Source organism: Balaenoptera physalus (assembly GCF_965194825.1).
Source record: "Balaenoptera physalus genome assembly, chromosome: 12".
Lineage (NCBI taxonomy): Eukaryota > Metazoa > Chordata > Mammalia > Artiodactyla > Balaenopteridae > Balaenoptera > Balaenoptera physalus.
In genome coordinates this window covers 69,068,210-69,094,914 of record NC_138897.1, presented here as the reverse complement: position 1 = coordinate 69,094,914, position 26,705 = coordinate 69,068,210, and the positions used below count along the sequence as shown (strand labels likewise).

At 43.9% G+C, this 26,705-nt stretch overlaps 1 long non-coding RNA gene across 2 annotated transcripts; it reads right to left on the bottom strand.

The window, feature by feature from the left end:
• Positions 1-1,711: 1,711 nt before the first annotated feature.
• On the bottom strand, positions 1,712-26,113 carry LOC309639079. Of its 2 annotated transcripts, XR_014251452.1 has the most exons (3): positions 14,525-26,113; positions 3,307-3,603; positions 1,712-3,128 (listed from the first exon to the last, which is right to left on the bottom strand). It is a non-coding gene; the product is annotated as an uncharacterized lncRNA (long non-coding RNA). The 2 variants fall into 2 exon arrangements; XR_014251453.1 differs by lacking the exon at positions 3,307-3,603.
• Between the last annotated feature and the right edge of the window lie 592 nt (positions 26,114-26,705).

Below are 26,705 nucleotides of genomic sequence, written 5' to 3'. Positions count from 1 at the left end.
GCTGCTGTGGATGTTTGGGTGCCTGTGTCTTTTTGATTCTGATCTCCGTTGATAGACCTAGTAGTGGGTTGGTCAGATCATATGGTAGCTCAATTTTTACCTTGTAACGGCACCTCCATTCTGTTCTCTTTAGTGGCTGTTAGTAGTCTACATTCCTCCAACAGCGTAGAGGGTATGCATTTCTCCAAAGCCACTTCAGTATTTATTGTTTGTAGACTTTGTTCTGATGGCCATTTGGACTGATGTGAGGTGATATTTTTTTTCTAGTTTAGATTTGCATGTCTCTAATTATTCGTGATGTTGAGCATTTTTCCATGTCGGAGTAAATTTGATTACAAAGACGTGGGGGCAAACAATATGTCCCTGGCCAGAGGAACAGATAAAGAAATAATATATGTATGCAATGGAATATGACTTAGCCATGCAAAAGAACGAAATAATTCCATTTGCAGGAACATAGATAAACCTAGAGATAATCACACTAAATAAAGTCAGAATCAGAAAGACTAATATATGTTATCACTTACAGGAAGAAGCTAAAAATACACCCCACTGAACAAATAAAGAACAAATAAAGAGATTCAGGGGCTAAGAAAACAAACATATGGTTACCAAAGGGGACAGAAGGGGTCATGGGATAAATTCGAAAATTGGGATTAACAAATACGAACTATTTCATATAAAACAGATATTCAGCTCTATGCTCTGTGACCAGCTAGAGGGGTGGGATAGGGAGAGTGGGAAGGAGGCTGAAGAGGGAGGGGATATGGGGACATATGTATACATATAGCTGATTCACTTTGGTATACAGCACAACCACAACATGGCAAAGCAAATATACTCCAATAAAGATGTAAAAAACAAACAAAATATATGTATATGTATAACAGAAAAAGATTCTCTGTAACTACAATAAACACAATATTGTATATCAATGTTTCTCCAATAAAACAAAAATTATCTAATTAAAAAGTGGTAATGAGACAAAAGATTTGGGTGTTTGTTCTGGCACATTCCACTCTAATTTACAAGCCCCAAACAGGATTTCCCCTAAGGCGCTGGTTGTGGGGCAAGCAGAGCGGCCCGAGGAAATCGTCTGCCGTGGGGCCGTTTCCCACAAAAGGAATTGCAAAACGATGGCTTACGGGTACTTAATATTTACAAGGCCTGCTGGGATCAAAATGATCCCTGCCCCAAACAAAGTCCGGGGGTAACTGTTTGAAAATAACTGAAAACAGGGCAGACTTCCCAGAAGGCAATTTCAACAGAGGAATCACGTTGCACCCGTCTAACACGCTGTCTTCAAAACTCACAATTAATAAATGGTGGAGAGGGCATGGAGAAAAGGAAATCCTTTTATTGTGATGGTGGTATGTAAATGGTAACAGACACTACAGAGCACACTGTGGAAGTGTCTTTAAAAGGTAAAAATAGAGCAGCCACGTGATCTGGCAGTGCTACCCCTAAGAGTATATGTTCAGAAAACCAGAATTCGAAAAGTCACATGCACCCAAGTGTGCCTGGCAGCACCATTTACAATACTCAAGAGGTGGAGAGATACAAAATGTCCATGGACAGATGAACAGATAAAAAAGAAGTGATACATGTACACAATGGTATATGACTCTGCTGTGTAAGAGAATGAAATAATGCCATTTACAGGAATATAGATAAACATAGAGGTAATCATACCAAGTAAAGTAAGTCAGAATCAGAAAGACAAATATTATATATCACTTATAGGAGGAATCAAAAAATACACACCACTGAAATAACTGAGAAAACATAAACAGACTCAGGGACGTAAAAAACAAACATACAGCTTTGCGGTCGGCGGGGACGCAGGTGGGCTTGGCGGGTCCTAGCGGCCTCGGGCCGGAGCTGGGGTCCCCGCCTGCCCCAGCGCCCGCCGCCATCCGAGCCCTGCGCCCGCGCCTCCGTCTAGGGTCGCGGTAGCCGGAGGTGCGCCCGGGGCCGCAGGACAGGCGGGCGCAGAGGTCTCTTGTGTTGGGGGTGGTGCGGTGAGGTTCTAGCGCCTCCGCGGAGCATCGCGGGTCCGGGGCTGGGGCGCCGCGGCTTGCTATGCTCTCCGCACTTTCCCGGCTCTGAAGCCTCGAGAACACGGCTAGGCAGCAGTAGTTTAATGGAGAGTTTGCCTGCTGGGAACTAGGGGCCTGCTGGGGTCTCAGTTCTTGGCTGGCCCCGGAACACGAGGTTGCCAGGCGTGTGACGGCAGCAGGTAGGAGTGAGCCGCTGGTGCAGTGATGAACAGGAAAGGAAGGACACTGGCGGTTGGCCTGTGAACCTAGGCAAGAATGACCAGCCAACACAATCCAGACCAAGGTCCATGGGCACAGCTTGGTCCTGTGCGGCTGGTCAGTGGAATAGACCTGCAGGTGTGGCTCTTGTCACTCTAGGACTCAGGACAGATCCTGCTGATGCGCCCAGGGCACCGCCCTCAGTTCTCCAGGAGAGTGCGCCTGAGTGGAGCCAGGGGGGTGTGCCCGACTCAGCACGGCCACGCACATCCTGCCGGCAAGGGCAGTGGGGAGCCGGGGGAAGTCATGGCCTTGGGAATGTCCTCTGATGAAAAAGAACCTGCAGGCTTATAAAATAACTTTTGTGTGGAACGTTGGTGTGTTGAAAAGCAGCTCTGTGTGCTTTTCCCCCGTGGTGTGGATCAGCACTGCTGAGGCTGCAGGTGTGATGCAGAAGTGTGAGCAGAGACCGTCTGGAATCCCCAAACTCCAGGGAAACTAGAGGTGACAGCAAGCCAGTGAAGAGGACAGGAGTTAGGGGGCCGGTGGCAGTGGTGGCAGCCCAGCAGGCGCCCCTCGTCTCAGGGCCCTAATCCTGGCTCCAGCCGGGTGGTCAGGGGAGCTGCAAAGTCTTCTGGGCGAGCAGAGCCCACAGTCCTGAGCTGTTCTTCGCTGTGTTTGGGTCATCTCCCCCCATGCAAGGGGAGAAATCTAGATGAGGTTTAAGAATTAGTGCTTTAAGAATGTGGATCTCATAGCTGAAAACTTGGAACACATGTTTTTAGCACAAGGTGTTAAAGTGAACGGAAGGATTTAACGCCTTTTCAAGGATGGTGTCTCCATGTGGGCAGAACTAGAGAATAAATAGGTCTTGAATAAAAAAAAAAAAAAAAAAAAAAGAAACCAAACATATGGTTACCAAAGGGCACACAATGATTCTCTAACATAGTATCCTAAGTGAAAGAAGCCAGGCTCAAAAGGATGTATCCTGTATGACTCCACTTATATAATATTCTTTTTCTAAAAAATTATTTTTTTATTTATTTACTTATTTATTTTGGCTGTGTTGTGTCTTCGTTTCTGTGCAAGGGCTTTCTCTAGTTGCGGCAAGCGGGGGCCACTCTTCATCGCGGTGCGCGGGCCTCTCAGTGTCGCGGCCTCTCTTGTTGCGGAGCACAGGTTCCAGATGCGCAGGCTCAGTAGTTGTGGCTCACGGGCTCAGTTGCTCCGCGGCATGTGGGATCTTCCCGGACCAGGGCTCGAACCCGTGTCCCCTGCATTGGCAGGCAGATTCTCAACCACTGCGCCACCAGGGAAGCCCTATAATATTCTTGCAAAGATAAGACTATAGGGACGGAAAATAGATCAGTGGCTATGAAGTGGAGGAGGGACTGACTACAAGTGAGTATAGGAGAATTTCCTAGCCTAATGAAATTGTTCTATATCTTGATTGTGGTGGGTTTTACATAACTATATACATTTGTCAAAATAGGTAAAACCATGCAATAGAATAGGTGAAATTTATAATTATATAATTTAGAGTTATACCTTAATAAAAATACAGTAAAAAACCTTTCCAAGAAAACCGTAAAAAAAAAAAAAAAGAAGCCAAGGGATAAATTAGGATGATGGGATTAACAAACTATTTCATATAAAACAGATATTCAACAAGTATCTATGTACACCAAAAAAGGGCTATCAATGCTCTCTAAAAACCTATATGGGAAAAGAAGCAAAAGATGCATAGATATATGTACATGCATAACGGAGAAGATTCTCTTTCCTACAAAATACACAACATTGTATATCAATATTACTCCAAATAAAATAAAAATTAATCTAATTTAAAAATGATAATGAGAGAGACGATTTGGGTGTATGTTCTGGTACATTCCACTCTAACTTACAAGGGCCAAAGAGGATTTTTCCTAAGGCTCTGGTTGCCGAGATAACCACAGTTGGGCCTGAGGAAATCCTGCTATTTGTGGCCGTTTCCCACAAAAGCAACCTCAAAAAGATTGCTTATGGGTAATGATATTCACAAGGACTGCTGGGCTCTAAATGATACCTTCCCTAAGAAATGTCCAGGGGTAAGTGTTCAAAATGATTGAAAACAGGGCAGACTATCAAAAAGGCAATTTCAACAGGTAAATTCTACTCACACTGTTTTTGAAGAAAAAAAGCCCATGAAAATATGCTCAACATAGCAGTTAGCAGACACATGCAAATCAAAACTACAACAAGGGATCTGCTTCCACTGGTCTAAAACACCATCACCAAACTTTCCAATGAATAAATGGTGGAGAGGGCATGAAGAATAGGAAATCATTTTATGGTGCTGGTGGGATGTAAACGGTAACAGCCACTGTAGAGAACATTATGGAAGTGCCTTTAAAATGTAAAAAAAAAATCTACCATATGATCCAGTATTGCTACCTCTAAGAATATACACGGAAAGAACCAGAATTCCAAAAGACACGTGCACGCAAGCGTGCACTGCAGCACCAGTTACAATACCCAAGATGTGGAGACATACAAAATGTCCATGGACAGATGCACAGATAAAAAAGATGTGATACATGTACACAATGGTATATGACTCTGCCATGTAAAAGAGCGAAATAATACCTTTTGCAGGAACATAGAGGAAACTAGAGATAATCATACTAAGTGAAGTCAGTCAGAATCAGAAAGACAAATATTATATGATATCACTTATAGTTGGAATCTAAAAATACATATCATTGAAATAATTTAGAAAACATAAACAGACTCAGAGACTTAAAAAGCAAACATATGGTTACCAAAGGGGACAGAAGGGGACAAGGGATAAATTAGGAGGGCGGGATTAACAAATACAAACTATTACATATAAAACAGATATTCTACAAGGATCTATGTATACCAAGTAAGGGCTATCAACATTCTCTAATAACCTATATGGGAAAAGAAGCTGAACATACATTGATATATGTATATGTATAAATGAAAATGATTCTGTCAACCTACAACATACACAACAGTGTATATCATTGTTACTCCAATAAAAAGTAAAAATTAATCAAATTAAAGAATTGGTAATGAGACACAAGATTTGGGTGTTTGTTCTGGCACATTCCTCTCCAATTTACAAACCACAAACAGGGTTTCCCCTAAGGCTCTGGTTGCAAGGGCAACCAGAGTTGGGCCCCAGAAATTCTGCTGCCTTGTGGCCGTTTCCCTCAAAAGCAACCTCAAAATGATTGCTTATGGGCACTTAATATTCACAGCGACAGCTGGGCTCTAAATGATACTTGCCCTCAAAAAAGATCCAGGCCTAAAAGTTCGAAAATAATTGAAGACATGGCACTCTTTCCAGAAGGCAATTTCGACAGGTAAATTCTACTCAACACTGATTATGAATAAAAACAGCCCATCAGAACATGCTCTACATAGCAATTAGCAGAGACATGAAAATCAAAACTACACCGAGGGATCACTGGCACTGGTGTGAATAACCATTATCAAAAATTGACAATGAGAGAATGCACCACGCGAGCAGTGGCAACGGTCGCGTGGTGCTTGTGGTGCACAGGCGCTCCGGCCTGCAGGCATCTCCAGCAGGTATTGGTCAGCGCCCGGGGCACAGAGAGCAATCCAAACCACATGGGATTCCACACAATGACCCTTGCCATCTCCCTGGGGTCCCAGGGGTTGGTGGCTACAGGTTTCCCCTGGAAGTGGGATCCCACTACATCAGGCATGGCCCCGCATTAATTCCGTGCCATTTCCAGGCACCGCGACCAGCCTAGGAATTGCAGGGGAACCTATTCCACAAAAAAAAAAAAAAATTGACAATGAATCAATGGTGTAGAGGGTATGGAAAAAAGGAAACCCTTTTATGGTGATGGTGGGATGTAAATGGTAACAGCCACTACAGAGAACATTATGGAACTGCGTTTAAAAAGTAAAAATAGTGCTACCATATGATCTGGCAGTGCTACCCCTAAGACTATATGCAGAGAATATGGGAAATCAAAAAGACACATGCACTCAAGCATGCACTGCAGCACCATTTATAATACCGAACATGTGGAGACATACAAAATGTCCACGGACAGATGAACAGATAAAAAAGATGTGATACATGTACACAATGGTATCATTCCGCCATGTAAAAGAATGAGATAATGCCATTTGCTGGAACATAGATAAACCTAGAGGTAATCATATTATGTAAAGTAAGTCAGAATCAGAAAGATAAATATCATGATATCACTTATAAGTGGAATCTAAAAATAAACACCATTGAAATAATTGAGAAAACATAAACATACTCAGGGGTTTAAAAAGAAAATATATGGCTACCAAAGTGGACGAAGGGGTCAGGGATTAATTAGGAGGATGGGATTAATAAATTCAAATTATTTCATATAAAAAAGATATGGAGGGCTTCCCTGGTGGCACAGTGGTTAAGAATCCACCTGCCAATGCAGGGGACACGGGTTCAAGCCCTGGTCTGGGAAGATCCCACATGCTGCAGAGCAACTAAGCCCGTGCACCACAACTACTGAGCCTGCACTCTAAAGCCTGTGAGCCACAACTACTGAGCACACACACCACCACGACTGAAGCCCACACACCTAGAGCCCACGCTCCGCAACAAGAGAAGCCATAGCAATGAGAAGCCCGCACACTGCAACGAAGAGTACCCCCACTCACCGCAACTAGAGAAAGCCTGAGCGCAGCAACAAAGACCCAACGCAGCCAAAAATAAATAAATAAAATAAATAAATTAAAAAAAAAAGATATGGAGCAAGAACTTACGTATACCAAGGAAGAGCTATCAACTCTAATAACCTATATGGGAAAAGAAGCTGAAGAGGCATAGATACATGTAAATGTTTAAAGGAAAAAGATTCTTTATACCCACAAACAACACAACATTGTATATCTGTGTTACTCCAATAAAAAATAAAAATTAATGTAATTTATTATTTTTTTAAATAAATTTATTTTATTTATTTTATTTCTGGCTGAGTTGGGTCTTCGTTGCAGTGTGCGGGCTTCTCATTGCTATGGCTTCTCTTATTGCGGAGCATGGGCTCTAGGCGCGCAGGCTTCAGTAGCTGTGGCTCACCGGCTCTAGAGCACAGGCTTAGTAGTTGTGGCGCATGGGCTTAGTTGCTTCACAGCATGTGGGATCTTCCCAGACCAGGGCTCGAACCCGTGTTCCCTGCATTGGCAGGCAATTCTTAACCACTGCGCCACCAGGGAAGCCCAATTATAATTTAAAAAGTGGTAATGAAATATCAAAAAAACAACCCAATCCAAAAATGGGTATAAGACCTAAATAGACATTTCTCCAAAGAAGATATACAGATTGCCAACAAACACATGAAAGAATGCTCAACATCATTAATCATTAGAGAAATGCAAATCAAAACTACAATGAGATATCATCTCACACCAGTCAGTATGGCCATCATCAAAAAATCTACAAACAATAAATGCTGGAGAGGGTGTGGAGAAGAGGGAACCCTCTTGCACTGTTGGTGGGAATGTAAATTGGTACAGCCACTATGGAGAACAGTATGGAGGTTCCTTAAAAAACTAAAAATAGAACTACCATACAACCCAGCAATCCCACTACTGGGCACATACCCTGAGAAACCCATAATTCAAAAAGAGTCATGTACCACAATGTTCATTGCAGCTCTATTTACAATAGCCAGGACATGGAAGCAACCTAAGTGTCCATCAACAGACGAATGGATAAAGAAGATGTGGCACATGTATACAATGGAATATTACTCAGCCATAATAAGAAACGAAATTGAGTTATTTGTAGTGAGGTGGATGGACCTAGAGTCTGTCATACAGAGTGAAGTAAGTCAGAAAGAGAAAAATAAATACTGTATGCTAACACATATATATGGAATCTAAAAAAAAAAAAAAAAAAGGTCATGAAGAGCCTAGGGGCAGGATGGGAAAAAAGACACAGACCTGCTAGAGAGTGGACTTGAGGACACGGGGAGGAGGAAGGGTAAGCTGGGACGAAGTGAGAGAGTGGCTTGGACTTATATACACTACCAAATGTAAAACAGATAGCTAGTGGGAAGCAGCTGCATAGCACAGGGAGATCAGCTTGGTGCTTTGTGACCACCTAAAGGGGTGGGATAGGGAGGGTGGGAGGGAGGGAGACATAAGAGGGAAGAGATATGGGGATGAATGAATATGTATAGCTGATTCACTTTGTTATAAAGCAGAAACTAACACACCATTGTAAAGCAATTATACTCCAATAAAGATGTTAAAAAAAAAACCATAATTTTTGTAAAGAAAACAACTCTTTGTAACATGAATAAAAGCTAATCAGTTCTATGCATCCAAAAAAAAAAAAAAGTGGTAATGAGACATAAAATTTGGGTGTTTGTTCTGGCACATTCCACTCTAATTTACAAGCCCCAAACAGGATTTCCACTAAGGCTCTGGTTGCCGGGGCAACCAGAGTTGGGCCCGAGGAGATTCTGCCGCCTTGTGGCTGTTTCCCGCAAAAGCAACCTCGAAACGATTAATTACGGGCATTTAATATTCACAAGGACTGCTGGGCTCTAAATGACACTTGCCCTCAAAATATGTCCAGGCCTAAATGTTTGAAAATAATTGAAAACACGGCACACTTCCCAGAAGGCAATTTCAACAGGTAAATTCTACTCACACTGTTTATGAAAAATAACAGCACAAGAAACATGCTCAACATAGAAGTTAGCAGACACATGCAAATCAAAACTACAATGAGGGATCAGCTTGCACTTGTCTAAAACACCATCACCCAAATTCACAATGAATAAATGGTGGAGAGAGCATGGAGAAAGGACATAGTTTTATGTTGCTTGTGGGATGTAAATGGTAAGAGCCACTATAGAGAACATTATGGAAGTACCTTTAAAAGGTAAAAAAGGATCTACCATATGATCCGGCAGTGCGACCCCTAAGAGAATATGCGGAGAAAACCAGAATTCGAAAAGACGCATGCACCCAAGCGTGCACTGCAGCACCATTTACAATATCCAAGATGTGGAGACATACAAGATGTCCATGGACAGATGAACAGATAAAAAAGATGTGATACATATACACAATGGTATATGACTCCGCCATGTAAAAGAATGAATTAATGCCATTTGCAGGAATATAGAGAAAACTAGAGATAATCGTACTAAGTGAAGTAAGTCAGAATCAGAAAGACAAATATTATATGATATCACTTACAGTTGGAATCTAAAAATATGTACCATTGAAATAATTTAGAAAATATAAATAGACTCAGGGACTTAAAAAGCAAACATGGTTACCAAAGGGGACCGAAGGGGACAAGGGATAAATTAGGATGGGATTAACAAATACAACCTATTTCATATAAAACAGATATTCAACAAGGATCTATGTATACCAAGGAAGGGCTATCAACACTCTCATAACCATTATGGGAAAAGAAGCTGAACATGCACAGACATACGTATATGTATAAAATGAAAATGATTCTGTATACCTACAACATACACAACAGTCTATATAAATGTTACTCCAATAAAAAAAGTTAATCGAATTTAAAAATTGGTAATGAGACACAAGATTTGGGTGTTTGTTCTGGCACATTCCCCTCCAATTTACAAGCCACAAACAGGGTTTCCCCTCAGGTTCTGGTTGCCAGGGCAAAGAGTTGGGTCCGAGGTAATCCTGCCGCCTGATAGTCCTTTCCCAAAAAACAACCTGAAAGCGACTGCTTATGGGCACTTAATATTCACAAGGACTGCCGGGCTCTAAATGATACTTGCCCTCAAACAATGTCCAGGCCTAAGTGTTCGAAAATAACTGAAAACAGGGCACACTTTCAAGAAGGCAATTTCAACAGGTAAATTCTAATCACCCTGATTATGAACAGACACCCCATAAGAACATTCTCAACATAGCAGTTAGCAGAGACATGCAAATAACAACTAAAATGAGGGATCACCTGGCTCCCGTCTGAGAGGCCATCATCAAAAATCGACAATGAATAAATGGTGGAGAAAGCATGGAGAAAAGGAAATACTTCTTTGGTCCTAGGAAGATGTAAATGGTAACAACCACTACAGAGAACATTATGGAAGTGCCTATAAAAGATGAAAAAGGATCTACTGTATGATCCAGCAGTGCTACCCCTAAAGAGTATCAGGCAGGAGCTAGATGGGCTCCAGGCTGGACATTTACAACTGGCCTCCTGTTCACAGTTCTTGGGGTGAGAAGAAGATGGGCTCCAGGCCAGACATTCATTACCAGCCCCCTGTTTACATTTCCTGAAGCAAGAGACAAACGGGCTCCAGGACTACAGATTTATGACTGGACTCCTGTCTATATTTCGAGATCTGCACCTCGATAGAAAAACCAGCAACAGAAATAGGGTAAATAACTGGACATTGGACATTTTTATGGCAGGGACAGAGTGGGACTAAACCCTGTTAAAAGATCAAGCAGGGCTTCCCTGGTGGCGCAGTGGTTAAGAATCCACCTGCCAATGCAGGGGACACGGGTTCAAGCCCTGGTCTGGGAAGATCCCACATGCCGCGGAGCAACTAAGCCCGTGAGCCACAACTATTAAGCCCACACTCTAGAGCCCGCGGGCCATAACTACTGAGCCCATGTGCCACAACTACTGAAGCCCGCGCGCCTAAAGCCTGTGCTCCACAACAAGAGGAGCCACCGCAATGAGAAGCCCATGCACCGCAACAAAGAGTAGCCCCCGCTTGCCACAACTAGAGAAAGCCCCCATGCAGCAATGAAGACCCAAAGCAGCCAAAAATAAATAAATATATTGAAAAAAAAAAAAGATCAAGAAGTCATACATTTCCCATCCTTGGGGCAAGGGAAACATAGCACATTCACAGAAAGGCTCATTGGGGGTCAAAAAGGAGGGGGTACCACTGCATAATATGTTATGCTAAGGCCGTCCCATACGCCTCTGGGCTGTAATCCATCTTGGAAAAACGTTGCGCAAGCATGTTGGGGAGGGCCCTAGAGCAGGTCAGGTGTGGGGAAAGAAACCAGATAATTGGCCAAAGGTAAACCAAGACCCAGAAGAAGTGCCCTGTATAAGTGACTTAACCGCCTCTTTACTGGGCTCCTCCTCATTAGGGAGGGCGCCCACACCCTTTCTCTCCAGGTGTGCATCTCTGCCTTGTTTCTGTCTTAACAAACTGTTTCTCTGTGTGCTCGCCCACCTGTTGTTGTGCTATGTCTCTAATAATAAGCTTTGTACCTGTTTTTACAGTTTTTGCCTCCGTGAGAAATGCATTTTTCACTGTGGGCAAGAGCCAGGGGGTGTGGTGGCTAGGATTCCCGGTTTTCATCCAGGCTCCCAAGGTTCAATTCCTGGGCAGGGAATTAAGATCTCGCTTCACGCCACCACCCACTGCTGCCTCTCTGAGATCAGGGTTCCCACCTCCTGCCTCCTTCCTTAGGGTCGCCCCACCTATGGATGACAACACCCACAGCAGAGTGGTGTTTCAGGAGTTGGGATTTGTCCCGGGAGCCAAGGGTAAGGGGGAAAAAGTAATGAGACATGAGCCTTGGGTGTTTCTTCAGGCACATTCCACTCTAATTGACAACCCAGGAAGAGGACTTTCTCTGAGGCTCTGGTTGCCCAAGTAACTGGAGTTGGGCATGAAGAAATGCCGCCGTCTTGTGGCCGTTTCCCATAACAACTTTAAAACCGGTGCTGATGGGCACTTAATCTTCCTTTACAAGGCCTGCAGGGCTCTAAATGTCGCCTGCCCTCAAGAAATGCCCTGGGGTAAATCATCGGAAAAGAATTCAAAACAGGGCCGACTTCCAAGAAGCCAATTGCAAGAGGTAAATTTTACTCACACTGTATAAAAAATAAGAACATGGAAAGATACCCAACATCACTAATTATTAAAGAAATGCAAATCAAAACTACAATGAGGTATCACTTCACACCGGTCAGAATGGCCACTGCCAAAAAAATGTACAAAGAATAAATGCTGGACAGGGCATGCGGAAAAGGGAATCCTCCTACACTGTTGGTGGGGATGCAAATTGGTGCAGCCACTGTGGAGAACAGTATGGAGTTTCCTTAAAAACCAAAACATAGAGTTCCCATTGGGTCCAGCAATCCCACTTAGATCCGGAGAAAATCATAATTCGAAAGGACACTGAAGTCTGTGAGCTCTGGTGCCCCAGTGGGATTCATTCCCAGTGGGGACATGAGCGGGTCCTGCAGTGGTTCTGTTTTCCACCTGGGCAGCTTTGATGAAGCCATGGCAGCAGTGGGCCCAGAAGTCTCCTGGCGGTGTTTCAAACTGTCATAGTAGTTTTGCAAAGGAACGAGAGAATGAAGCTGAGCCCCTGACGGCCACTCCTTTCTGGCTCTGAGTTGCTTCTATCAGGACCACCATCACCTGCACATAGTCTGCTGTGACCCACCTGCCTCCGCCTGGGCTTTCCTTTTCCTCCCTGCGATGATTCCAGTGACATTTCCAGCCTGGACCACTCTCCCAGGCCAGACACCTCTGTCCAGCCACTGCATCCCCATCTCACCTTGGGGGCTAACATGCCCCTCAGAGGACTGTGATCCTGCTGCTCCCCACACCCAGGAGGCACCCACCTCCCCTGGTTGCTGAGCCCAGACACCTGGTGTAATGGAGCGGGACCCTATGGGGCCTTCCGTGGACAGACCCCTTCCCCCATGTTCTCAGCTGTAGCTCCTCTCTGAAGTACCTACAGAATAGTATCTGATGCATACTTCCCGAGTTGTTTTATAGATACTAAAATCACCACCAAATGGAAGAAATTAACTACTTGATGATCATGAACAGGTAGCCCCAGAGCTACTGGAAGTTCTACCCAGAGTTTTGAGGAAAGAAAGAAAAGGCATCCATGTGTGAATGGAAAAATTAAAACTGTCTATTCACAGAACACAGATCACACCATCTTATATATAAAACTTCCTATAACAACAAAAAATTATTTGACTAGTCAATAATTCAGTTATAGGAAAAAAAGTCAATTCACAAAAATCGTATCTTATACACTAGCAATAAATAATCTGAAAAGAACTTATGAAAACAATTCCATTTTAAATAATGTCAACATTAATATTTAGGAATATATTTAATCAAGATACAAGACTTGCTTTTATGTATGTAAAGTTGTCTGTACGTTTGAAATTACTGGAAAGTAAATTACTTTTCAAAACACCATGTCAAAACCATGCCAGAAAAGCAGAGAAAACATCAAACTTCCATATAGAGGCCAAGCCTTACCCAGATCCAGTTCACCCAAAGTCCACATATAATTCAGAAACTATATTAGGACTTCCCAATATAAAGGACTTCCCTTTCTTCCCTGTTGTGGATGACCTGGATGTGGTAGAAACAGTGGGATTTTGGAATTCCAATTTTCCACATCATTCCACCAAAAAACTATTAGAAATAATGAATGTAAAGGTGCAAAATCAACACACAAAAATCAATTGCATTTCTAAACACTAATAATGAACCATTAGAAAGAGAGAAAAAAAACCCTATTTACAATTTCATCAGAAAGAACAAAATACCAAGGAATAAATTTAACCAAGGATGTGAAAGACCTGCACACTGAAAACTTTAAGACGTTGATGAAGAAATTGAAGAAGACACAAATTAATGGAAAGATACCCCGTGGTCATGGAATGCAAGAATTACTGTTGTTAAAATGTCCATTCTACCCAAAGCAATGTACACAGTGAATGCAAGCCCTCCTGAAATTCCAATGGTATTTTCCACAGAAATAGAGCAAATCCTCCTAATATTTGTGTGGAACCACAAAGGACCCCGAATAGCCAAGGCTACCCTGAGAAAGGAGAACAGGCTGGAGGCAATCTCCCTCCCTAACTTCACAGTCTACTGAGAAGCTACAGTCATCAAAACAGTGCAGAATTGGCACAAAAACAGACACAGGGACCAGAGGAACAGGACAGAAAGCCCAGAATTAAACCCACACGGGTGGGGTCCGTTAATTTATGACAAAGGGGCCAAGGACACACCAAGGGGAAGGACAGCCCCCACAATAAACAGTGCTGGGAAAACTGGACACCCCATAACTCATACCGGCTACACTGCACATCAAACTGACTAAACACCCAGCTTTCCACATCAAGCCCTTCTGGGTCGTCTGGAAACAGACCCTCCCTCAGCAGTCAGTCACCCACAGGAAGCTTCTCCTCACTTCTCAATTTTCCTCACCTTTTCCTCCCAGCGTCGTCTGGGTCGTCAGGAAACCCAGCTCCCGTCAGCGTGGACGCAGCCCCACTTTGTCCTGAAGCCGAAACCCCAGCAAGTCCTAAGGAGACTGAGCTCTTGTCAGCAGAGAAGCTGACCCCGGCGTCCCAGCCAAACCTCCCGTGGTGCCTGCGGAGACACAACTCCTCTCAACCGCGCTCAGAGCCGAGCCGGCAGAGAACACGCATGCGCTGTGGGTCAGCGAGGCGAGCTCAGCGCCACCCTGTGGTCAGTGCGGGAAATGCAGGCCGTGCCTCCCTCCCAGGTCACTGGAGACAGCACCCCCTGCTGGCAGAACTGCTGAATCCATTAAACTGTGGAAATTCAAACAGAAATGGAGACAATATCCCATAACTTTTCTAAAAATAGTTAAAGAACAATGAATTGGAAACCATATGGAATGAAATAAATGTAGACGCAAACTTTACAACTTACACCAAATTCACTCAAAGTTATTCATGGACAAATTTTAAATGCAAAACTATTCAAAATTATAGAAGAAAACATAAAAGAAAATTGACATGAGCTTGGGTTCGATCATGTAGTTCACGAGCTTTGTAGTTTTAACACACAACACAAACAAGCAACCCAGAAAGAAAAACAAGGGATTCTGTGGACTTTATAAAATTAAAGATTTCTACTGGGGGAAAAACCTCATTCAGAAAATTAAAAGAGGGACTTCCCTGGTGGCACAGTGGCTAAGAATCACCTGCCAATGCAGGGGACACAGGTTCGAGCCCTGGTCAGGGAAGATCCCACATGCCGTGGAGCAACTAAGCCTTTGCACCACAACTACTGAGCCTGTGCTCTAGAGCCCGTGATCCGCAGCAAGAGAAGCCACTGCAAAGTACAGCAACAAAGACCCAACACAGCCAAAAATAAATAAATAAAATAAATAAATTTTTATATTAAAAAACCCCAAAACTCAAATTACCAGTGTCAGGAAGGTAGAAGGTCATCACTACAGTCCTCTCAGACATTAAAAGGATTATAAAGGAATATATACTTATAAATTGAAAAACTTACATGATGTCAACCAATTCTTTGAAAGATATAAATAAAAACTCAAAGGAAAATAGATAAACTGAATAGTCCTATATCTATTAAAGAATTTAAATTCACAGTTGAGAACCTACAAACAACAACAACAAAAAAACGCCGTCTGTGAATTCTGCCAAGCATTTAAAATAGAAATAATATTAATTCTACAAATCTTTTCCAGAACATAAAAGAGGAAGAAACACTTCCTATCTCATTTTATGATACCAGCATGACTTTTAACACCAAAACCAGAGAGCAATATTATAAAAAAAAAAAAAAAATCAATATCCCTCGTAAACACAGACACAAAAATCCTCAACAAAGTATCAGCAAATTGAATTCAACAATGTATATAAAGGATAACACATCATGACCAACTCAGGTTTATCCCAGGAAGGCAAGGCTGCGTCAACATTTGAAAATCAATCAATGCAATTCACCATATTAATAGACTAAAAAAGAAAAACCATATGATCATCTCAACTGACACAAAAAAGCACGTGACAAAATTTAATATCCATTCCTGGGCAAACTAGGAATAAAAGGGATGGCATCACAGGAAAGGAAAAGAAAAAAGAAAAAGAAAAACAAAACCCAAAACATGGCACCTACCAGCTCCCATTCCTGGAGAGAATCACACCAGGCCTCTGCCCCTCAGACCAACGCTTTTAACTAGGGAATGAGTCTCCTTCACACCCAAGTCTGGTCACTGTTCAAAGGGCGGCCTCTGCGCTGAGCCCTGGGGCGCGGGAGTCTGCACGCGGGCCTGTAAGAGTTGTTCCTCAGTTGGCCGGGCCCCGCCGGTCTTCAAAACCAGACACTGGGGGCTCTTCTCTCAGGAGCTGGTCTTAACAGTTGGGCTGCCGATGTGGGGTAGAACCCTCAGCTCCCCAGGGAGAAGCTCTGGGTTTTGAGTTCCCTCCCGGTTGTGGGTCACTGGGCGACGGGTGGGGTTAATGGGGAGATCGTGTCTCTTGCCTTTCCTACCCCCTTCAGTGTGCCTTCCCTCTCATTTGCCCAATGGGAAAAGGTCGATCTGCCAGTTTTTAGGTTTTTTTCAGAAGAAACTTTTCCATGTACAGCTGTAGAGTCGGCGTGTCTGCAGGAGGAGGTGGGTTTAGGATTTCCTACACTGGCATCTTGAACCAGATCCTAGATAATTCATGTTTCTTATCATTTTTGAACCACAGACAGATCCCCAGATAATCTGATGAAAGCTCTGGGCCCTCTCACAGGAAAATACATACACACACATATGTAGGGTAGTTCACAATCTCTGGAGGTTATGAAACCCTCGAAGGCCTTCCAGGGCTTTACAGGAACCACAGGGCCCAGCATGAAGCCCCATCCCAGGGACTCGGTGCTGCATTCCCCCCATGCCTTTCCACAGAACTACAATGCTCTAGGGCCTCCTTTCCACCCTTTAAAGCCCATGCCTCCTCCCACCTTCCCTAAACCTTCTAACAACCCCACCCTGAGCTGATCTGCCCCTCCGCAGAATCCTTCATCTGCACAAGCCATGTGGTTCTAGGATTATCATAGACCCCCTGCTTTTCTTGTCCAGGACTTAATGTTGTCTCCAGAGGATAAACTTTGCACACAATAGGTTCTCAGTTTTGTAATCTGTCAATATTGTTTGGCTTAACCCCCCAGGTATACCTCACAGAGGCTAGTCTTTGAATATCCCTTAACTGACATTTCTCATGCACCGTAGAACATGGTCCTGAGCTTTGATTACTCTGGGAAAATGTTACTGGGGCTCGGCACAAAAATAGCCTTTGGGAGGAAAGTTAGAACAACTGGGTAGGGAATCACATCTCCTTTAACATATCAGAGATAAGCATTGCCTTTAACCAAAACACAGACTATTTTTCTTGTATTTTTCCTTTCTTCACACTGATATACAAACTGAGGCACACAGATATTTGCTCCTAGTCCCATAACATATATCTGAAGCCCAAACTGGATTGAAAGTGGGCAGCAGTGGCCCTTTCAGTTTCTGGATTCTAAAATGCTACTAAGTAAAAACAATACAAAATGTCAAACACCAAGAAGCACATAGCAGTGTCTAGGTAATCCCTTCCTCGATGTGTAAACGGAATAAAAGCCGAGGGGTCGCATCTGACAAAAGGGAATGTACTCACCTAGGGCACATGGAGCCAGCAGGAAGGAAGGTTTACTAGCTCCGCGATGCAAAGCAGGAGGGAGGCAGGAGCATTCCCCTGACAACAAAGAAAGAACTTTGGAGAAGCGTGGGATCACTCTGCTTCACTCTGTTTGGGGAGGAGAGCCTCAGTCTCCTAAGTGCTTGAGGCTAGGGTAAACTCAAGGTGAAAATAAGAGCTGCCGCCTCCCCCCCACCACCCCGCCCCGGGAAGCTGACCGAGTTTTAGCATGATGCTGAGCTGTCTGCCAGGGTCCCATGAAGGCACAGATTGAGATTAGGGCTTCTAGGATGAGGCAGGTCTGGATTTGAGTCTCATTTCTACAGCTTCTAACTTCTGACCCTAACCCTAACCACCCTGAATCCTCCCGCTTGCGATGCGGGAGTCGACGGGTTCTGTGACTGTGGGAAGAGGGGCGCTGGGAGGGGCCATGATGGAGGAGGCACTGAACGGAAAAGACCCCCTCCTGCCACATTTGCCTCCAAGACAACCAGCTCTGTCACCATGTTCCTTTCTCTCCTCACTGCTAACCTGCCAACCACAGCCTGTCCTTCTTATCTTCTGAGGTCTGAAAAATACCCTCCCGAGGCCCGGAGCTGTGACGCCTGCAGGCCCTGGAGTGAGGGACGGGGACGGGGCAGGAGGGGTGGGAAGACGGCACCGATGCCCATAACCAGGGTGCTCGGCTTCCACCATCCTGCAGGGAAGGCCAACCAGAGCTGTCCCCATGGGGGGACCAGCCTGACATGGAGAAGACGGCCTGGTGTTGAGCTGCCAAAACGTCCCTTGATGCCTGGCCCCGTGAGGCCAAGGAGGACTGACTCGCACAGATTCGCCCCCCAGGAAGGCGTTCAGATGCAGCGAATGAAACATCCAGTTGGCTGCGAGATTCTATTGAGCATCGAGGCACATTGCAAGCTGGTCTCAGACCCTGCTTTGCCCTTTCCAGACCCTGACTTCCGTTCATCAACCCAGACTCAGTCCACCTTGCCTGCAGCCCTGCAGGTGGCTATGGCAACCAGTCCTGTTCCACCAGCCGCCTGGAAACCAGCCCACGCCCGCCCTTATCAGCAACCCCTTTCCTTCCAATCAGGACTCATGTGAGCCCTATTGAAGGTGGGAGAGCCCTCCCCGCCCCCAGCTCGGCTCGGTAAGCCATGTCTTCTGACCCAGTTGACACTGGCTCACCTGCATTGCCTCCAAGGCTCAGGCACAACACGCTGAAACCCTAAAGCAATTACATTTCCAGGTAAGAGAGAAGCATGCCGCCACATGCTGTGGTTGGTTTTAAAGGCCATTGCTGCCAATAGAGCTTGTCAGAGGAGGCCCTGAACCCTGGGACACGGTCCTGAAGAAGACCAGTGAGGCTGTAACTGTCCTAATGTCTGGTCACTCGCCAAGAGAGCCACCCCATCCTGCTCAGACCGAGAGCAACTACAAGTGCAAGTCCCAATTTTCACCATGTGGTTCTTCCAGAGGAAGACACAAGGAAGAAGTAGAAAATTAGGTCAGGCTGGGAGACAGGCAAGATATTCCAGCTAAGCACATCCAAGGTGCCACAAAGAGAACACAGGAAATAGCACAGAGGGAGAAACCTGTGAAAACCGAAAGAGCAGACCTGGAAGCCTGTTAGATGCTGGACAGAGACCTCAGCAGCTACCCCTCTGGGAGGCACAACCTTGACAGCCCTTGGAACAGGAAAACTGCCTTCCCTTCCATCTCAGTATACAAGATTTACTCATTTTTCATTCAACAAATGTTTTGAGTAGCTACTGTGTGTAGTACATTGAGTTTAGGCACTGTTATTAAATATATGTGTGTTACATGTAAGAGTAAATATACATATATGTACTGTTAAATATGTACATTGGTCATTTGTCATTATCAAATGCATTTACACATTTTTGTGAGTTATTCTGTGAAATAAAATTCTTCATTAACTAACCCACATGCTTACAACACAGGAAAAACAATGCTCATAACAATGATATTAAGGCACAATAAGATGTAAATATTAATGGTACCTTAAGGCTATCAAAGGAAGATATAACACCTTATATTTTAATGTATTATATGCATTACATATTAGTCTGCTCAGGCCACTATAACAAAATATCACAGACTGGCTCAAAGAACAAATTTACTTTCTCTCAGTTCCGGAGGCTGGAAGTTCAAGATCAAGGTGCCATCAGTGCTGGTTACTGGTGAGACCGCCTTTCCTGGCTTGTAGATGGCTGCCTTCTTGCTGTGCCCTCACATGGCCTGTCCTCTGTGTGGATGGGGAGAAAGACCTTTGGTGTCTCTTTCTCTTCTTATAAGAACACGAGTCCTATTGGAGTAGGGTCCTGCTCTTATGACCTTATTAACCTTAATTATCTCCCTAAAGACCTTATCTCCAAATACAGTGACATTGGGGATTAGCACTTCAACATATGAATTTGGGGGGACATGATTCATTCCATAACACATAATACAAGGAAAGTCATAATCTATTCTATACAAAGCATACATGGGAAGGAAATTCATATCTATGATGTGCCATTTATAAGACAGGTTTAATTATGGCCAACTTATCCAAGGTGATAAAATTAGTAAAGCAGAGAATTAGTGATCAAATATTATCTGATGCCAAAATCTATGTTGTCTTCATTATACAAACTAGGATAGATTTATTGTAAAAACAGTGGCAATTCTTCTGTGCCCTTGGCAACGTGACTTTGAAGCTCTTTTCAGGAGGTAGAGACTATTCCCCCATCCCTTGAATCTGAGTCATTAAGACTTACTGTGGTCAATAGAATGTGGGAGGAGTGATAATGTGCCAGTTTCCAACTTAGGGCCAAAAAACCTTGTGTACTTTTGCTCCATCTCCGAACAGTGTCATTGCCTTGTGAACAAGCCCAACTAGCCTCTGGAAGATGGGAGACAGTGTGGAGGAGGGCCACGCTGAGGCCAGCTGAAGCCACCCTAGCCCAGCCTACAGCCAGCCAACCACAACATCCGAGAGCCCAGCCAAGACCTGAGGTCCATCTCTGACCCATAACTGACTGCAAACTCATGGTGAAGCAGGAGGACTCCTCTACAACACATACTTATTGTTTTAAGACACTGAGTTTGGGTGTGTGTGGGGGTTGTTATGCATCAGTAGCTAACTGATACACAGTCTATCTTTTGTTGAATTCTAATTCCCTAATATTGCCGCAGGGTTATAATTTATGGTGCCTTTCTGTTAGCCAGTGTATATACATAATTATAGTTATAATATATCGCATTCCCCAACATCTAGGCCTGTGAGACATGATTGTTAGGGCTGCTCACATAAGCACAGTATTTACCTATTGCTAGGATGGAGGGTCTCCAGAAAACAGAATCATCGATGGATACAACTTACTCTGACAATGCTTCCTGAAAGTCAGTCAAAATTTTAGTTGCCTTCTAAGTAACATGTTACAGTCCAGGAGCTCACATTCCAGGGCTTTCTCCTCCTCCAGGTCCACCATCAGAAAGTAGCCACAGTAAAACAGAGACTAACAAGACACAGCACCCAGCCCCAGAAAATGGAGGCCCATACACAGCAGTGGAACATCGGATATCACGGTCCTGTGTTGCATCCCTTTAGAAGCGGACAGTACAGACTTGGTGGGAGATAAGGACAATCATCCAGAACCTGAGCCGAGCTGTAGTTCTAGCTCTGCCCCCACCAGCTCCGTGACCAAGGGCACCTCACTCTAAGTTCTTTGAAGCTTATAAATGAAATGGTTGAAATTTTCTAGGGACTTTTTCTATTTTAATGTGCTATAGTTTCTAAGTCTTTATTCTAACTTGTCTTTTATTTTTAAATTTATTTATTTATTTATTTATTTATTGGCGGTGTTGGGTCTTCGTTTTCTGTGCATGGGCTTCCTCTAGTTGCGGCGAGCGGGGGCCACTCTTCATCACGGTGCGCGGGCCTCTCACTATCGCGGCCTCTCTTGTTGCAGAACACAGGCTCCAGACGCGCAGGCTCAGTAGTTGTGGCTCACAGGCCCAGTTGCTCCGCGGCATGTGGGATCTTCCCAAACCAGGGCTCTAACCCGTGTCCCCTGCATTGGCAGGCGGATTCTCAACCACTGCACCACCAGGGAAGCCCTCTAAATTGTCTTTTTAAAATGTTTCAATTTTCCACCAAACTACCCTATTTCACAAAAGTTCTCTTTGTTGCCTCCTATATTTTTCTTGCACAAATAAAAGGGTGAACATCTATGGGTTGCTTACAACAGACGCCGTTGCAAACCCTTCTCAGGACCTATTTTCTTTAGTCCTCACAACAACCCTAGGAGATCAATACTATCATTATTGTTTCCATGTTATAGGTGAGGAAACAGAGGCTTAGAGAACAAAGTAATTTGTCCAAGTTCTCAAGACCACTAAGTTGCACAAATATATTTTTAAACCACTTAGCATGACTCTAGACCCCAAAATTCACCACTGTGTTGTGCCACCCCTCTCTCCATACTGCCCCCATTCAAGCCACCCCATAAACATGCAGGCTGTACCTTGGGCAATTATTTGTCTATTATTTTATAACGTAAGTAGAGGAAACAAGGAAAATGGAAAATGTCAGTAGAAAGTCTCTTTCTTATATGGCTGGAAGGAGATATAGTAAGAAAAGATGATTAATGAGCAATGGGATAACCAGTCCTCAAGCTCTAAAAACAATACCCAGGTAACAATCCGTATTTTTTGTTCATGAGCTTTGCTTTATCAAATATTTATATACATTTAAACATCATTCTTAAGCACATTAGAAAAAATGATACACTTATAACTCATCTGACAATGAATGCTTGGGGACAGAGAAAAATTGCACCCTGGCACCAAGCACAGTATCTGGTACATAGATCCCAGTGAGCACTGGTTTGATGAATGATTCTTTAACAATGTTCATCACCTGACAGTAGGGAGACTGTGCATAACTACAGCTTCTGCAGCACTCTTCTTATTCCCAATCTTCAGGGCCTCTAGACCCGCAGCTAGCCTGGGAACTTTTCCACCTACGAAAAGAATTTACCAAATGTTGACCATTGTCACTGCCACCAGCCTGCTGCCAAGGCCAGAGTTCCCCCACACTTTTGTAGTTTTTTTTTTTTTTAATGGATTTTATTAATTTATTTATTTATTGGCTGCGTTGGGTCTTCCATTGCTGCGTGCCGGCTTTCTCTAGTTGCTGCGAGCAGGGGCTACTCTTCGTTGCAGTGCGAGGGCTTCTCATTGCGGTGGCTTCTCTTGTTGCAGAGCACGGGCTCTAGGCACGCGGGTTTCAGTAGTTGTGGCACATGGGCTTCAGTAGTTGTGGCTCGTGGGCTCTAGAGCGTAGGCTCAGTAGTTATGGCGCACGGGCTTAGTTGCTCTGCGGCATGTGGGATCTTCCTGGACCAGGGCTCAAACACATGTCCCCTGCATTGGCAGGTGGATTCTTAACCATTGCGCCACCAGGGAAGCCATCCCCCACACTTTTGGTTGATGGTCCCTGCATTTGGTTGCCATTGCTAATTAAGATTTATGGAGTTCCCATATTCACTCCTCATTCCTTCTTTTACTATTAAAAAAATCATTGGAAATTTTATAACTATAAGCCTTTGGGGTACACAATATATAAACAGGTATAGTTCCTGCCAAAGTGAATATTCTAAATCCTCAGTACAGAGTCCAGGAGGGAAGACAAGTTTTAGTCAGAACACTCAAGGCAGGTGTCCCGGGTGAGTGAGGGTGGACAGTTTGCTACTGCATGAAAGTGCACGTCCCCCCACACACTGGCTGCCGGGCAGCCCCAGACACTCCCCTCTCAAACTTGGCAGGACATCTGTTTGTGAAATCAAGGACAAAGATCAGGTCCACACAAGACGATGGTTCTCAGTGATTCTAAATTACACCAAATCGGGGTAATTATGAAGCCAAATTATTTTCCATTGTCTGAAGGGAGTTAGAGGGTTTGGAGAGAATAAGACAAGAAGGAAATTGGTTATTCCAAAAGTTATTTTGCCGTTATTCCAAGAGTTTCATCTGGAGAGCTTCACTCATACAAAGCAAGAATAAGTGTTTCTCAATGAAGTTGTGAAGGCACTTGGAGAGGTGGGACGCACCAGGCGCTGAGTTAAAGCACCCTCATCCCCAATTATACAAATATGTTAGTTTTCTGCCAAAATGTTCCCCTTCTTTTGGCCCTGGCCTGGGTGTAGAAGTGCTGAAATGCATCCCCATAAACCTTAGTTTCTATGCAGTGGGGATGTTGATCGTTCACTTTCCGCTTTATCCAAATGTATAAAATGAAAAGAGATCCCTGTCCTTCCCGTAGCTCAACACTTGGTTGATTCAGCCTAGTTTCAGAATCAACTATGAACATAACCAAAATGAACAGATTTTGCTTTGCTAAGATTCCAGTTTGAACTAATACAGAACCATATGCATTGAAATAAGAAAAGTACTCTCAGTTCTGGATCCAACGCTATCAGTCTCTTCCATTCTCTGGGTTTGTGATTTATACTCAGTAAGGACCTTACATTTTGCATGTGTTTTCTTTCCAATGATAATATTTCCCATACTTTTCAAAGATTTTTCCTTTAAAATGAATCCCAAGTCTCAACCTACCAAATTCAGATTTTACGATTTTATATTCAACATTTAAGAGCTCCAAAACATATTCTGCTCTAGAAGCATACTCAGACATGCCTCTACCAGCGTCCATTCCCCAGTTGTTTTTAAATCTAGTTCTCTTTGCAATCTCCTCTTAGTCATCAGTGCTTTCCATTTTTAAATCATTGTTGAGAATTTCTAGCAATAAGTGAAATTCTCAGAGAGAAATTTACTTCTAGTATAGGTTATCTATTGCTGTGTAACAAACCATCCCCAAATTTAGGGGTTTAAAACAAAAGGAGTCCTTTATTTGCTCATTGTCTTGCAACATGAGCAGGCATAGTGGGGACTCACCTTTGCTCTTCTGGCGTCAGAGTCCCTTGACTGGGCCTGTAGCGGCCGCTCCAGAAACAGCTCACTCCCATGGCTGGCGGGTCAGCGCTGGCTGTGGGGGAGTCAGCAGGGCCATGGTGAGGGGCCTCACTTTTCCTTCACGTTGGCCTCTTCACGTAACCACCAGAGCCTCCCTCCTCCCAGCATAACGGCTTTCTCAAAAGGGAAGAAGCTGAAGCTGCAGGTATTCTTTAAATATTAACTCCAAAGTTCCGAAACTCCCTTCTTCCGTATTTTTATTGGTCAAAACAGTCACAGACCCACCCCAGAATCCAGGACAGAGACATAAGCTCCCCATGAGAGAAGCACTGTGTGCCCATGGGGAAGAAAGGACTTTTTAAGGTTATTTTTGGACACTAGCTCCCTCTAGCGACAACAATCCAAGTCCTTCTCATACAAAAAACACACTAACCCCTCCCAAATCCCAGAAGTCTTGCCCTCATGAGGCGTGAACTCTAATTCCAGGATCTTGTGATCCAAATCTCAAGATAAATCTCTTCCTTTGTGGTTCCTTGGATGCAACTTCTTGGGTAGTTTATCTTAATTTGAAGACCTGAGAGCTAAGGAGACAAACTATCAATTTCCCAATGTGAGAAAGGCAGAGGGTGTCCCATTCCAAAGGGGGCAGGGGGAGGGAGGAAGCACATAGTCCAGAGCCACCCTGAAATCCATCTGGACTCACGGCACCAGTTCCTCGATTAGGGCCCAGTGTTGCCACCCAGGGGTGGTTCTCTGTCATTCTGGGCTCCATTCTCTGAATCATCCTTCCTTTCCCATAAGAAATGGCCCATGCTGTAGCTGAGAAATTTCTCAGCCTGCTTCCTGCTGATAGGAGCTTGAGAGCCCAGAGTCCCCTTTTTATTATAAACTGTATAAATTTTCCCTTTCAGTCCAAGATGATACAATTTCTTCAAAACATTTGTGCATTTCTTATGTATAAAATTAGGCAAAAGTCACAACCACACTCCATTAGACAGAGGCCATGCCACATTTTTTTCTGAGAAAGGTGCTTCTTCTACCTTGAGCTCCATGTAAGACTGATATGGAAGAAAGACCTTGAGATTCTTAGAAGCCCGTTTGTCTAGCTGACAGCTGTATAAGGCATGCCCTTGACATTCTTAGAACTTTTGTGCAGTGTAAATGCACCACCTTAAGTCTCTTGTGTCTGATCTAAGTCTACTTTACTCTAAAGGTATGTTATGCTGGAGGTGCTCTGGATTTTATCTCTTCCTAAAGGCCATTTATTACTTTCAGAATATCTTGTTATCTGGAGAGGCTGAGCATGAGAAACTGTTTTATTTCCAACATGGTAAATCCTGGCTCATTTATATTTCTTCTAAACTCTGCTTGAAAGGTAAATAGTTGCCTCTGCCCATCTAGCTGTCCCTGTACTTTATTACAAACAGCTGAAAGGAGCCAGTCAGCATTTTCAAATTCCTCCCTAGTCAGATCCATGAGCTCATTCAGTATCTATTCTAACTTCCTTGTTGCTGAGGCCCACAGTTTCAGCAAATGTTCCACCACCATATCGCATGGGTCTCCTTTTCCCATTCTTCTTATAAAAATTTTCTCCCTGTCCTTCAAGCCTTCACTAATAGTCTCTTTGGAAACTTTCAGCCCTCTGCCCACCACTCAGACCGAAAGCCACCTTTTTTAGGTTTCTGTTACTTGAGCACCCCGTTTTTAGCTACCAAATTCTTCAATCGGAGTTGGAAAGCCATTATGAGTATTGAGTATTATGATGTGTTGTAGTAAAAGAGCCTACAAAATTGCAGAAAAAGCTGGAGAAGCAGGAATCTGAAGGGGAGTCGGAGGCCAGAGTGAAGTCACAAGCAGCCCTCCTGAAGGCTGCCAGGGTGGGTCACCAAAGGGAACAGGCAACGAGTCTAGTAGATGGTAAGCTTGGCCTCTGTATCTGGCCTGACCATGTGCCTGGG